The sequence below is a fragment of the Rhinopithecus bieti genome, unplaced genomic scaffold, assembly GCF_001698545.2.
Source record: "Rhinopithecus bieti isolate Rb0 unplaced genomic scaffold, ASM169854v2 scaffold_1017, whole genome shotgun sequence".
Lineage (NCBI taxonomy): Eukaryota > Metazoa > Chordata > Mammalia > Primates > Cercopithecidae > Rhinopithecus > Rhinopithecus bieti.
Genome location: NW_016803657.1, coordinates 2685190 through 2696541, shown reverse-complemented (window position 1 = coordinate 2696541; position 11352 = coordinate 2685190). Strand labels below are relative to the sequence as shown.

Sequence of the window (11352 nt, the reverse complement as noted above, 5' to 3'; positions counted from 1 at the left end):
CAGCCAACACCAATACCTGAGGGCATATTCTGTGTCAGGTTCTATTCTAAGCCTCAGCCATCGTTTTGAGGTAGATTGGTCTATATTTCATCAAACGTAAGACACAATTAGTGCTAGCTATACCATTACTTTATGGATCACTAAAAAGAAGGCCATCCGCCCATTAAATTCCGACATACTGCTGATTTTAAGGCGCAGCCTCACGTGAGAGATGATAAAATGAGAGAGTATGCCTTAGAATCAATGAGCTAGGTCACCACGTGCATGTTAAATTTTTTTTTTTTTTTTTTTTTTTTAAGACAGAGTTTCTCTCACTTTGCCCAGGCTGGAGTGCAATGGCACGATCTCGGCTCACTACAGCCTCCACCGCCTGGGTTCAAGCAATTCTCCTGCCTCGGCCTCCTGAGTAGCTGGGATTACAGGTGCGTGCCACCAAGCCTGGCTAATTTTGTTTTTTGTTTTTTTTTTTTTTCCAGTGGAGACGGGGTTTCACCATGTTAGTCAGGCTGGTCTCGAACTCCTGACCTCAAGTGATCCGCCCACCTGGGCCTCCCAAAGTGCTGGGATTACAGGCGTGAGCCACCGTGTATTTTAAATTTGTGAAAACTTAAGCAACTTGCCCCAGGTCACCCTGCAGGCTGTGGAGCCAGGATTTGAACCCAGAGGTACTCTGGCTTTTAAGATCAGGGTTTGGGATTTTGGGCCCTCCTAGCGGCCTGCCTAAGAGAAGCTTCGTTATCTTCATGGTATAAATGGCCCAAGACCTCAGAATCACTGGTCAGAGTATGCACGTCGCTGTCTGGTCCCTGTAATGCCAGGCTCTGTGGGTCCTACCCACAGGGGTGCTCTGTGGCTGGGGAGTGCTGGAAATTAGCTTCCTCTAAGCCACTGAGCTTTCAGGTCACCGCAGGCCGCCTTATCTGCAGAGACTTCCCGTGCCAAGCAGGCCAGCCCTGCCAGGGAGAATGGCAGAAAGCTCGTGTGTGTCCTGGGGAGATCTGAACCACAATAAGTACTCGTAGCTGGGGGTGTTAACACCCTCCAGAGGCTGCAGCTGTGTACCCAAGGATCCCGGCCAGCCCCTGTACAAGACTCAGTTGATAGGGGAAGGGGTGGGCATAGATGTGGGTGTGGGGGGTGCGTGGCCCTGACTCAGCTTCGCGGTTGCACCCTGGTCTAGTGTTGATGTTTGAAGTCACGGGAGTGGATGTGACCTCCTCTGCTTGGCTGCTGAGGGCGTTTGAGGGCAGTTGTGTGCTCCTGGCCTGGGGCCGTGCCTCTGTGGCTGTGTGCGCTGTGTGTGTGGTGGAGGGGGAAGTTGCCCTAGTTGTGCACCTCACCCTGCAGCCCAGCACACTGCCAAGGCTCCTGCCATGCAGCCACGTGTCTTACGGAGATGTCGGGACCGCCCTTCCCCTGCTGCGTTCAGGCGGGTCGGCAGGCTTTCCTGGTTATTCTGAGTGGTGGTCGGGAAGGTCAGCTGCACGCCACCCAGGGATCCAGGGCTGCTGGTCAGGAGCTGGAGAGGGGCCCAGCTGGCCTGGGTCTGTTTGCATTTGGGCTTTCTCAGGGTGGGGGGGGCAGGGAGTGGCAGGAAGGACTGGCTGGCGTTCCCCTTGGAGATGCACCTGCTCTAGTGATTGTGTTTGCAGAATGAGTCCGATGCTGTGTGCCACACTGATCAAGGACAAGGAGTATTTTACAATGAACTTCCTAGTTCTTGTGAATGTGGCTTGTGACTCTCTTTGTGGCCTGTTGATTATAAAGCACACCCTGACGTTACAGATGATAAAATGAGAGTGAGCCTTAGCATAAGTGAGATAGCATGTAACGTCTGACACTCTGTGGCTGTATTAATAAAACTTGGGGTTGTTCAGAGCCCCTGTAAACAGCAGTAACATTAGTAAGGAATTGTGGAGGGCCTGGGCACAGCCCAGGTCCTCTTCCCTGGAACGCAGAGCCCAGGTCCTCTTCCCCTGAGCACAGAGCCCAGGTCCTCTTCTCTGGAGCACGTGGCCACCAGCTTGCCATGCAGGGGCCTCCCTCCCTCTCCTGCACTCTCTCCGTTCCCTCTTCCCAAATTCCGTCCACACGGCTTCCAGCCTGGACCTTTTCCACGTTCTGCAGAAGCAGCTGCTCCTACAAGGAACGTGAGAGGTGCCCAGCATGGGTCTCCAGCGTATGGCGGAGCCTCTGGCCTCGGGTTGACCCCAGAGGCACCATCAGCTGGAGGCCCAGCGTGCAGCAGCCACTCACTCATGGAGCGCGGCTGCAGCCGGCACGTCTGCCGTTGCTCATCCTCCCAGCCCTGCTGCGAGCTGCGCCTTCTCGTTGTTTATGTGTTCTAGCCGCTAGGCTTTTGTATACGTGTGGTTTGTAAATATTTTGTTCCAGTCCATAGCTTATCTCTTATATCCTCTTAATGAGGGTTTTGCAGAGAAAAGGCTTTTGTCTGTTTAATTTTGGTGCTCATTTATCCATTTTTTTTTCTTTTTAATTTTAAGGATCTACTTTTGGTGTCATGGTTAAGAATTCCTCAATGACTCCCAGATCCCAAAGATTTTCTCCTACATTTTCTTATCAAAGTTTTGTAGTTTTACATTTGACATTTAAATAGATGATCCATTTGAGTTCATTTTTTGTGAGGTTTAGGTTGTTGTTTTGTTGTTTTTTGTTTTTGAGACAGGGTCTCTTGTCATGAAGGCTGGAATGCAGTGGTGCAATCATAGCTCACTTTAGCCTCGAACTCCCAGGCTCAAGCGATCCTCACCCCTCAGCCTCCTGAGTACCTAGGAGGACAGGTGTGTGCCACCATGCTTCTCTAATTTTTAAAGTTTTTTGCAGAGATGGGGGTCTCACTCTGTTGCCCAGACTGGTCTTGAACTCCTGGCCTCGAGCAATCCGCCCACCTCAGCCTCCCAAGCAGCTGGGAATACAGGTGTGTGCCCCCATACTCAGCCGTTTTTTTGTTTGTTTGTTTCGTTTTATAGACTCTTTTTTAAGAGCAGTATTAGGTTCACAGCAAAACTGAGCAGATGATGGAGTTTGCATACACACCCCCCCCATACATGCATGGCCTCCCCCATTGTCAACACCCTGTATCCCGAGCAGTGCATTTGCAACAGTGATGACCCTCCACAGCCGCATCACGATCACCAGAAGTCTGCAGCTCACAGGGGTCCCTCTTGGTGTGGCACATTTTGTGGGTTTTGATAAATGAATATCCACCGTGCATCCACTGTTACAGCACCACACACAGCAGCGTCACTGCCCCAAGAGGGCCCTGTGCGCCGCCCATTCATCCCTCCCTCCCGACCACCACTGACCACCACGGATCCCTTTCCTGGCTCCATGGTGCACCTGTTCCAGAATGTCATTTGGTGGGATCCCACAGCGCACAGCCTTTCCAGCTGGCACCTTTCACTTCGCAGAATGCTGTTAAACTTGGTCATGTCTTTTCACGGCATGACAGAGCCTTTCTTTTTAGTGCTGTCTGGATGGATTACAGTTACCCACTCCCCTATGGAAGGGTATCTTGGTTGCTTCCAATCTGTGCAGTTATAAATAAAGCTGCTCAAAATATCTGTGTGCAGGTTTTCTTGTAAACCTAAATTTTCAGTTCATGTGGGTGAATACCAAGGGGCACATTTGCTGAATGCCGTGGCAAGATTTTGCTTACTTTTTAAGAAACCACCAACTGACTTCCAAAGTGGCTGTGCCATTTTGCAGTCACTTCCCACAGCAATGAGTGCGTTCCTGTTGCTCCACATCCTCGTCCGCATTTGGTGATGTCGGTGTCTGGATTTGGGCCATCGTGACAGGTGTGTGGTACCTCACTGCTGTTTTCATGGGCACTCCCTCGCGTGGAAGGATGTGGGGCGTCTGGCCCATGCTTATTTGCCATCTGTAAATCTTCTTTGGTTCGAGGTTTGTTGTTTTCCTGTGGACATCCCATTGTTCCAGCACCATTTGTTGAAAAGATTTCTGTCTCCATGGAATTGCCTTTACAAACTTTGTCAGAAATCCGATTGCTCCATTACTGGGTTTACATACACTCAAAGGAACATAAATCTTTCTACCATAAAGACGCATGCATGCGAATGTGCACTGCAGCCCTGTTCACAATCGCAAAGACATGACACCAGCCTAGCACTGTTCACAATCGCAAAGACATGACACCAGCCTAGCACTGTTCACAGTCGCAAAGAGGCGACACCAGCCTGGCACTGTTCACAGTCGCAAAGAGGTGACATCAGCCTGGTGCTGTTCACACTCAGGCCTGGGCCGCTGCTTCACAGATCGCAAAGACATCGACACCAGGGGGCCTAGCCACTGTTCACTAGGTCGCAAAGGAGGCGACACCAGGGGCCTGGCGCCTGGCCTTCACAGTTGCAAAGACGTGACACCAGCTAAAATCCGCCACCCCACCAAGGCAGATATTAGGATGAAGGAAAATGTAAGTACATTTGCCAGGCATCGGTTGGCTCAATGCCTGTAATCCCAGCACTTTTGGGAGGCTGAGGTGGCGCGATCACAAGGAAGTCAGGCAGATGGAGACCATCCTGTGAATGGTGAACCCCATCTCTTACTTAAATCTAACTTGTAAATACAGAAAAAAAAAAAATTTAGCCAGGGTGGTAGGTGGGGTGGTGAGCCTGTAAAGTCCCAACGACTGAGCTGAGGCGGAAGAATGCATGAACCCAGGAGGCAGAGCGGGCAGGGAGCAGACATCGCGAAGAGCATCACTGCCACTTCAGCCTGGTGGAGATGTGTTAACTGAGTGAAGAGCAAGAACTCCGTCTCAAAAAAAAAAAAAGAAAGAAGAAGAAAAGGTGGTACATATACACCATGGAATACTATGCAGCCATTAAAAAGAATGAGAGCTTGTCTTCTGGGAGCATGGATGGAGCTGGAGACAATTATCCTTAGCAAACTAAGGAACAGAAAACCAGATACCACATGTCCTCACTATTTAAGTGGGAGCTGAATGATGAGAACTCATGAGCACAAAGAAGGAACAACAGACACAGGAATGAACTTGAGGCTGGAGGTGGGAGGAGGGAAAGGAGGGTGGAGGGTGAGAGGAGGGAGAGAAGGTGAAAAATAACTAATGGGTACTAGGCTCAGTACCTGGGTGATGAAATAATCTATACAATGAACCCCCATGACACAGGTTTTTCTGTATAACCTGCACAAGTACCCCTGAACCTAAAATAAAATTTTGAAAAAATCACATTGCTAACATGGGGCACCTGCTGGGTTCACTGGTCCCTGTTCCTCTGTGTGTCTCCCACTGCCCATGCCGCACCACAGCTGTCCCATGTCCCAAAATCAGGCACGCAGTTCTTTCTGGTCATCCTTTTTCAGTGCTGTTTTGGCTATCCTTGTTAATTTGCTTTTCCATATACATTTCAGAATAATCTTGTCTTTACCTACAGGGAAAAAAAAACACCCTGAAATTTATGGTAGGAGTTGCATTAAACCTGAACCTCAATTTTGGGAGAATTTATGTCTTGACTATGCTGTCCATTCTGTCCATTAACGCAATGTGTCTCTCCATTTATTTGGATTCTTCAAAGTTTCTTTCATCAGTGTCTTGTGGTTTTCAGAGTTTAAGTCCCATACGGGCTTTTGTTAGATTTACAGTTAAGCATTTCCCTGTTGGTGAGCAGTTGCAGGTGGTGTTAGCATGGGAAGGCCCGTTTCGGTTCCCTGACTGTCTGTGGTCCTGCCCATGCACCCCACCGGCTCCCTGTCTGTGGTCCTGCATGAGCCCACTGCCGGCTCCCTGACTCTCTGTGGTCCTGCATGAGCCCACCGCCGGCTCCCTGTCTGTGGTCCTGCGTGAGCCCACTGCCGGCTCCCTGACTCTCTGTGGTCCTGCACGAGCCCACCGCTGGCTCCCTGTCTGTGGTCCTGCACAAGCCCACCGCCGGCTCCCTGACTCTCTGTGGTCCTGTGCGAGCCCACCGCCAGCTCCCTGACTCTCTGTGGTCCTGCCCGTGCCCACCGCCGGCTTCCTGTCTGTGGTCCTGCGTGAGCCCAGTGCCAGCTCCCTGACTTTCTGTGGTCCTGCACGAGCCCACCGCCGGCTCCCTGACTCTCTGTGGTCCTGCCCGTGCCCACCGCTGGCTCCCTGTGGTCCTGCACGAGCCCACCACCGGCTCCCTGTCTGTGGTCCTCCACGAGCCCACCGCCGGCTCCCTGTCTGTGGTCCTGCACCTTCTGAACTCACAGTCCCAGGATTTATTTTGTAGATTATCTGAGATTTCCTGCATCAACGATCATGCCGCTTGCAAATACAGAGTGTTATCTTTCTTCCTTTCTGGTCCTTTTCCTGCCCTGTTGCCCCGGCCAGCCCAATGTTGGACAGCAGTGGGGACAGTGGGACGGTGGACACCCTTGCCCTGTTCCTGGCCTTGGAGGAGTGTCTGCAGATGCTCCTTACCTCACTCAGGAGGCGCCTCTGTTACCGATTTCCTGGGTGTTTACTACGCGTGGGTCTTGAACTTTGTCACACACCCCCTGCATCAGTTGATGTGACCACGTGATGTTTCATCTGTGGCCTGTTGATAGGATGCATTCTATTGACTGATTTTTTGTTTGTTTGCTTGTTTTTTGTTTTTGTTTTTTTTTTTTTGAGACGGAGTTTCATTCTTACCGCCCAGGCTGGAGTGCAGTGGCACGATCTCGGCTCACTGCAATTTCCACCTCCCGGGTTCAAATTCCTGCCTCACCCTCCCTAGCAGCTGGGATTACAGGCGTGCGCCACCACGCCCAGCTAATTTTTGTGTTTTTAGTCGAGATGGGGTTTCTCCATGTTAGTCAGGCTGGTCTCGAATTCCCGACCTCGGGTGATCCGCCCGCCTCGGCCTCCCAAAGTGCTGGGATTACAGGCATGAGTCACCGCACACAGCCCGATGGATTTTTAAATAGTGAGTCAGCTGGCCAGGCGTAGTGACTCACGCCTGTAATCCCGGCACTTTGGGAGGCCGAGGCGGGCGGATCACAAGGTCAGGAGATCAAGACCGTCCTGGCTAACACAGTGAAACCCCATCTCTACTAAAAATACAAAAAAAACTAGCCAGGCAAGGTGGCGGGCGCCTGTAGTTCCAGCTACTCGGGAGGCTGAGGCAGGAGAATGGCATGAACCCGGGAGGCGGAGCTTGCAGGGAGCGGAGATCCTGCCACTGCACTCCAGCCTGGGTGACAGAGCGAGACTCTGTCTCAAAAAAAAAAAAAAAAACAAAAAAAAGCCAGCCTTCCGCCCCTAGAGTAAACTCTACTTGTCATGCGTGGTGTGTGGCTCTTTTTCCATGTTGTTGAATAGAAAGTTTGCATCCATATTTATGAGGGATATTAGTCCATAGTTTTGTTTTTATCTGGTTTTGGTATCAGGGTTATACTAGCTTCACAGACTGAGCTGGGCCGTGTTCCCTCGTATTGAGGTAGTGGTAACTCTTCTTTCAGCGTGTAACGGACTTGCCGAGACTCTCCGAGGCCCGTGTCAGCACTGCGAGTGCACAGAGGAGAGGTCCTCCAGCTCCTTGGGGCCCACAGGTTTCCCAGAGAGGGGGTATCCCGGCAGGGTAGTGAGGAGTGTGCGGATTGGTCAGGCAGATGGTGTGACTAGGCTGGAGGAAGGATGCTTAGGGCAGAGGTGCTGCCCAGTACGTGCAGTACCCTAGCATCGCGCTTTTCTGGCAATGCCTCCCGGTGTTTTCAGGACCTGCTGATGGTGTGGTTTTCCTGCCCCTGCCTCTCATGGACGGACTGGAGCAGCCCAAGGGTGCTACTGTCACGTGGGCATGCTTGGCGGTGTGGGTGGGTGGCTGTGGCCTCCGCTCACCGGGGCCTCCCGGGCCTCACACCCCCGCAGTGGATTCTCGTGATGCTACGAAAGTGATTTGGCAGACAGGAGCCTCACCGAGGCCCTCTGTGGCACCTTCTCTGCTCTGGCCAACAGTAGATCCACCTGCGGGGGCTTCATCCCCGACCCCAGGTTCCATCTCAGAGACCTTATTTTCAGGCGGGCCGAGTGCGAGGGATATGTTCGGGCAGCCTTGGGCCGGGAGCAGTTCTCTGGATCTGGGGCCCATTTACCCTGCGTTGTTTGGGGCGTGGCATGTCTGGGAAGCGGGGCCCGCTGACCACCTGAGTAGGGTGGTTAATTAAAAGAACATGTCGGACATAGTTATGTCTTTCTTGAATGACTCAGAATGCTCCACATGGTCTCGGTGCCTGGGCCCGGGCTTCGAAGGCTAATTCTTATTACCTGGGGAAGGTTTGGTGACCAAGGCTAATTCTTATTACTTGGGGAAGGTTTGGTGACCAGGTTGCTCTCACACCCTCGGCACGTCCCCACAGCCACCCTGCACTCTCGGCCCCTTCCCCAGGTGGTGCTTGCTGGCCGTCCCTCCACCTGGACCACCCTGCACTCTCGGCCCCCTCCCCGGCTGGTGCTTGCCAGCCATCCCCCAACCTGGACCATTCTGCCCTCCCTGCAGGTCTCTGGTCTCTGCCCAGGAGCCACCTATGGTGCTGTTCCCTGACTTCTTCCTCCCCCAACCATTTTGAATCTCAGAAAATAAGCCTACCCTTAATTTTTCTCCTCAATATTATTACAGCCTCAGCGTAGCCTCTCCATCGGCATGCATCTTTGTCTTGTTCTGTCCAGATACATAGCACGTAGAACAGCATCCCATATACGGAAGCAGCTCACCAGCTCTCTGGGGTGCCTTCCTCCCTTCTGGGCCCCTCCTCCTGGCCAGGACCTGCCAAGCTGATGGGGGAGGGGGCTCTAGAGTCTCAGTCTGGACCACTGGCCACTGATGCTTCAAGCCAGGGCAGAGGGAGGGCTCCCTCCTGGCCACTCCACCCTTGAGACTGTACTAGGTACAAGGGGCCCTTAGTCGAGCCTGGGTGGATGTGTGGACTGGTGCATTCATTTAGGTGGTTGGATGTGCCAGTGCTGTAAGCAGCCTTGCACCTGCTACTCTGTGTTGGGGCCCAGAGTTGTGGACTGTGGGAAAGCAGGCATGGTGGCACCTGCCTGGGAGAGCCGCAGCTGCCTGGAGAGAGTCCCACGTGCCCAAAGAGAGAGTCCCACCTGCCCAGAGAGAGCCCCACCTGCCCGGGGAGGGAGAGCCCTATGTGCCCGGAGAGAGAGCCCCACCTGCCCGGGGAGAGCCCCACGTGCCTGGGGAGAGTCCCACCTACCCGGAGGGAGCCCCACCTGCCCGGGGAGAGTTCCACCTGCCCAGGGAGAGCCCCACCTGCCCAATGCCACAAGCCTATGTGTGGCTTCGGGGGTTGGGGGACAGCACAGCCCCACAGGCAGGTCACTGGGCAGAACCTAGGAAAGCGTAGCAGCTGGTACATGTCCACCTTTGCTGGGTTCAGTTCCCACTGTGAAGTGCAAAGAGCATGGTGGCTGGAAGCGTGAGATGGAGTGGAGTGAAGCCCCTGGGGGCCACGGGTCATCAGCCGGCACCGAATCCCTGTCCCTGTGGGGCTGGTGGCCCAGCCTGGGGAACTGCACCCCACTGCCAGGCCAGCTTCTCCCGCTCCCGCTTTTGCCCTTGTCTACCAAAGCAGCCCAGAGCCACCCACACAGAACTATGGGGAGAAGAAACCTGGTCCCCAGGCTCAGGTGTGGAGACGGGTGGCTATGCCGGTTGGTGCACTGGTGAAGACAGCGGATGAGCAGGGTTGGCCTGTTCATGGAGGCGGGTGGATGCGTGGGTTGGTGCGTTTGGGAAGACGGGTGGATGCGCAGGGTTGGCGCGTACATGGAGGCGGGTGACCATATGGGCTGGCGCGTTCATGCTGGAGACACACTGGGGAGTCAGCACACAAGGCCGCTGGGGCTCAGAAGGCCCAGAATTGAGTCCCTCTTGTGAAACCGGTGACTGAGCGCACGCTTCATTCTCTGTGAAAGCGGGGTGCGGACACCAGCGGCAGAGACGCTAAACCGGAAGCATTACTGTGCAGGGGCTGCGGGCAGTGGGCAGGCCATCCCTTCCCGGCTTCCTTGTGTCCACCAGCTCCAGGAGGCCTCCAGTCTACCCTTGCCTGCTCGGCTGCCACCATGGAGCAGGCCTCTGCATGGGGACAGGCCCAGAGGTGGTAAAACAGCCAGGAGGAAAACACAGCCAGCCCCAGGCCTGACTCCTGCCTTGCAGATCCTTATTCAGCAGGGGACTGGGGCGCCCACACCCTCTCCCCAGGTGGGGGTGGCCTCTAGAGCAGGGTCCGCAGCCAGAGCACAGTGTGTTTCAGACCCTGACGCCTTGGGAGGCAGTCCAAGCCCCTCCTCTCCCTGGAACCGGCCTGACCTCCGGGCTCACTGTGCTCTGGGTGGCCAGTGTGGCTCCCTGCACCGTAAAATTGATCTGCAAGGCAGGTCAGGCACCGTGGTGCATGCTTGTAATCCCAGTCAGTGCTCTAGGAGGCCGAGGCAGGAGAATCACATGAGCCTAGGAGTTCCAGCCTCCTATGCCATGCAACATAGTGAGACCCCGTCTCTCCAAAAATTAAAAATTAGTGTGGGCATGGTGGTGTACCTGTAATCCCCACACTTTTGGAGGCCACGGCAGGAGGATCACTTGGGCCCAGAATTTCGTAACCAGCCTGGGCAACATAGTGAGACCCCGTCTCTACAAAAGATTAAAACATTAGCCGGACACGGTGGTGCACTCCTGTAGTCTCAGCTACTTGGAAGGCCGAGGTGGGAGAATCACTTGAGCCCAGGAGGTTAAGGCTGCAGTGAGCTCTGATGGTGCCACTGCACTCTGACCTGGGGGCCAGAGCAAGACCCTATCTCCAAAAACAAACAAGCAAAAAAATTGATCTGCAGCCTTAGTCCCAGGGCAGGGAATACACAAACCAGAAGAGATCTAGACGCCCTCTGTGTGGTAAGGAAAAGGCTGTGTGACTCATGCATGTATTCAGCCAGCCGGTTTTGAGCACCTCCCCTTTGCTGAACACATGGATGCCATGGGAGGGCTAGGCTTCTGCCTGCAGGGCCTGGACAGGGGAGATGGGGGCAGACTGGGGGAGATGGGGGGACGTGGAGTCAGACTGGGGAGATATTAGGGGCAGATTGGGGGAGATGGGGCAGACTACGGGAGATGGGGGACAGAGTCAGACTGGGGAGAGATAGGCGCAGACTGGGGAGATGGCAGACTGGGGTAGATGGCAAATTGGGGAAGATGGGAGCAGATTGAGGGAGATGGGGGACACAGAGTCAGATTGGGGAGAGAGAGGAGCAGATTGGGGAGATGGCAGACTGGGGAAGATGGGGCAGATGGGGGAGATGAAGGGCATGGAGACAGATTGGGGAGCTGTAGG

At 54.0% G+C, this 11352-nt stretch overlaps 1 protein-coding gene across 1 annotated transcript in view; it reads left to right on the top strand.

Moving 5' to 3' along the window:
- Positions 1 to 11352, top strand: part of CHLSN (cholesin) — a 125482-nt gene that overhangs the window by 88925 nt on the left and 25205 nt on the right. The gene's annotated exons all lie outside the window — the stretch shown is intronic.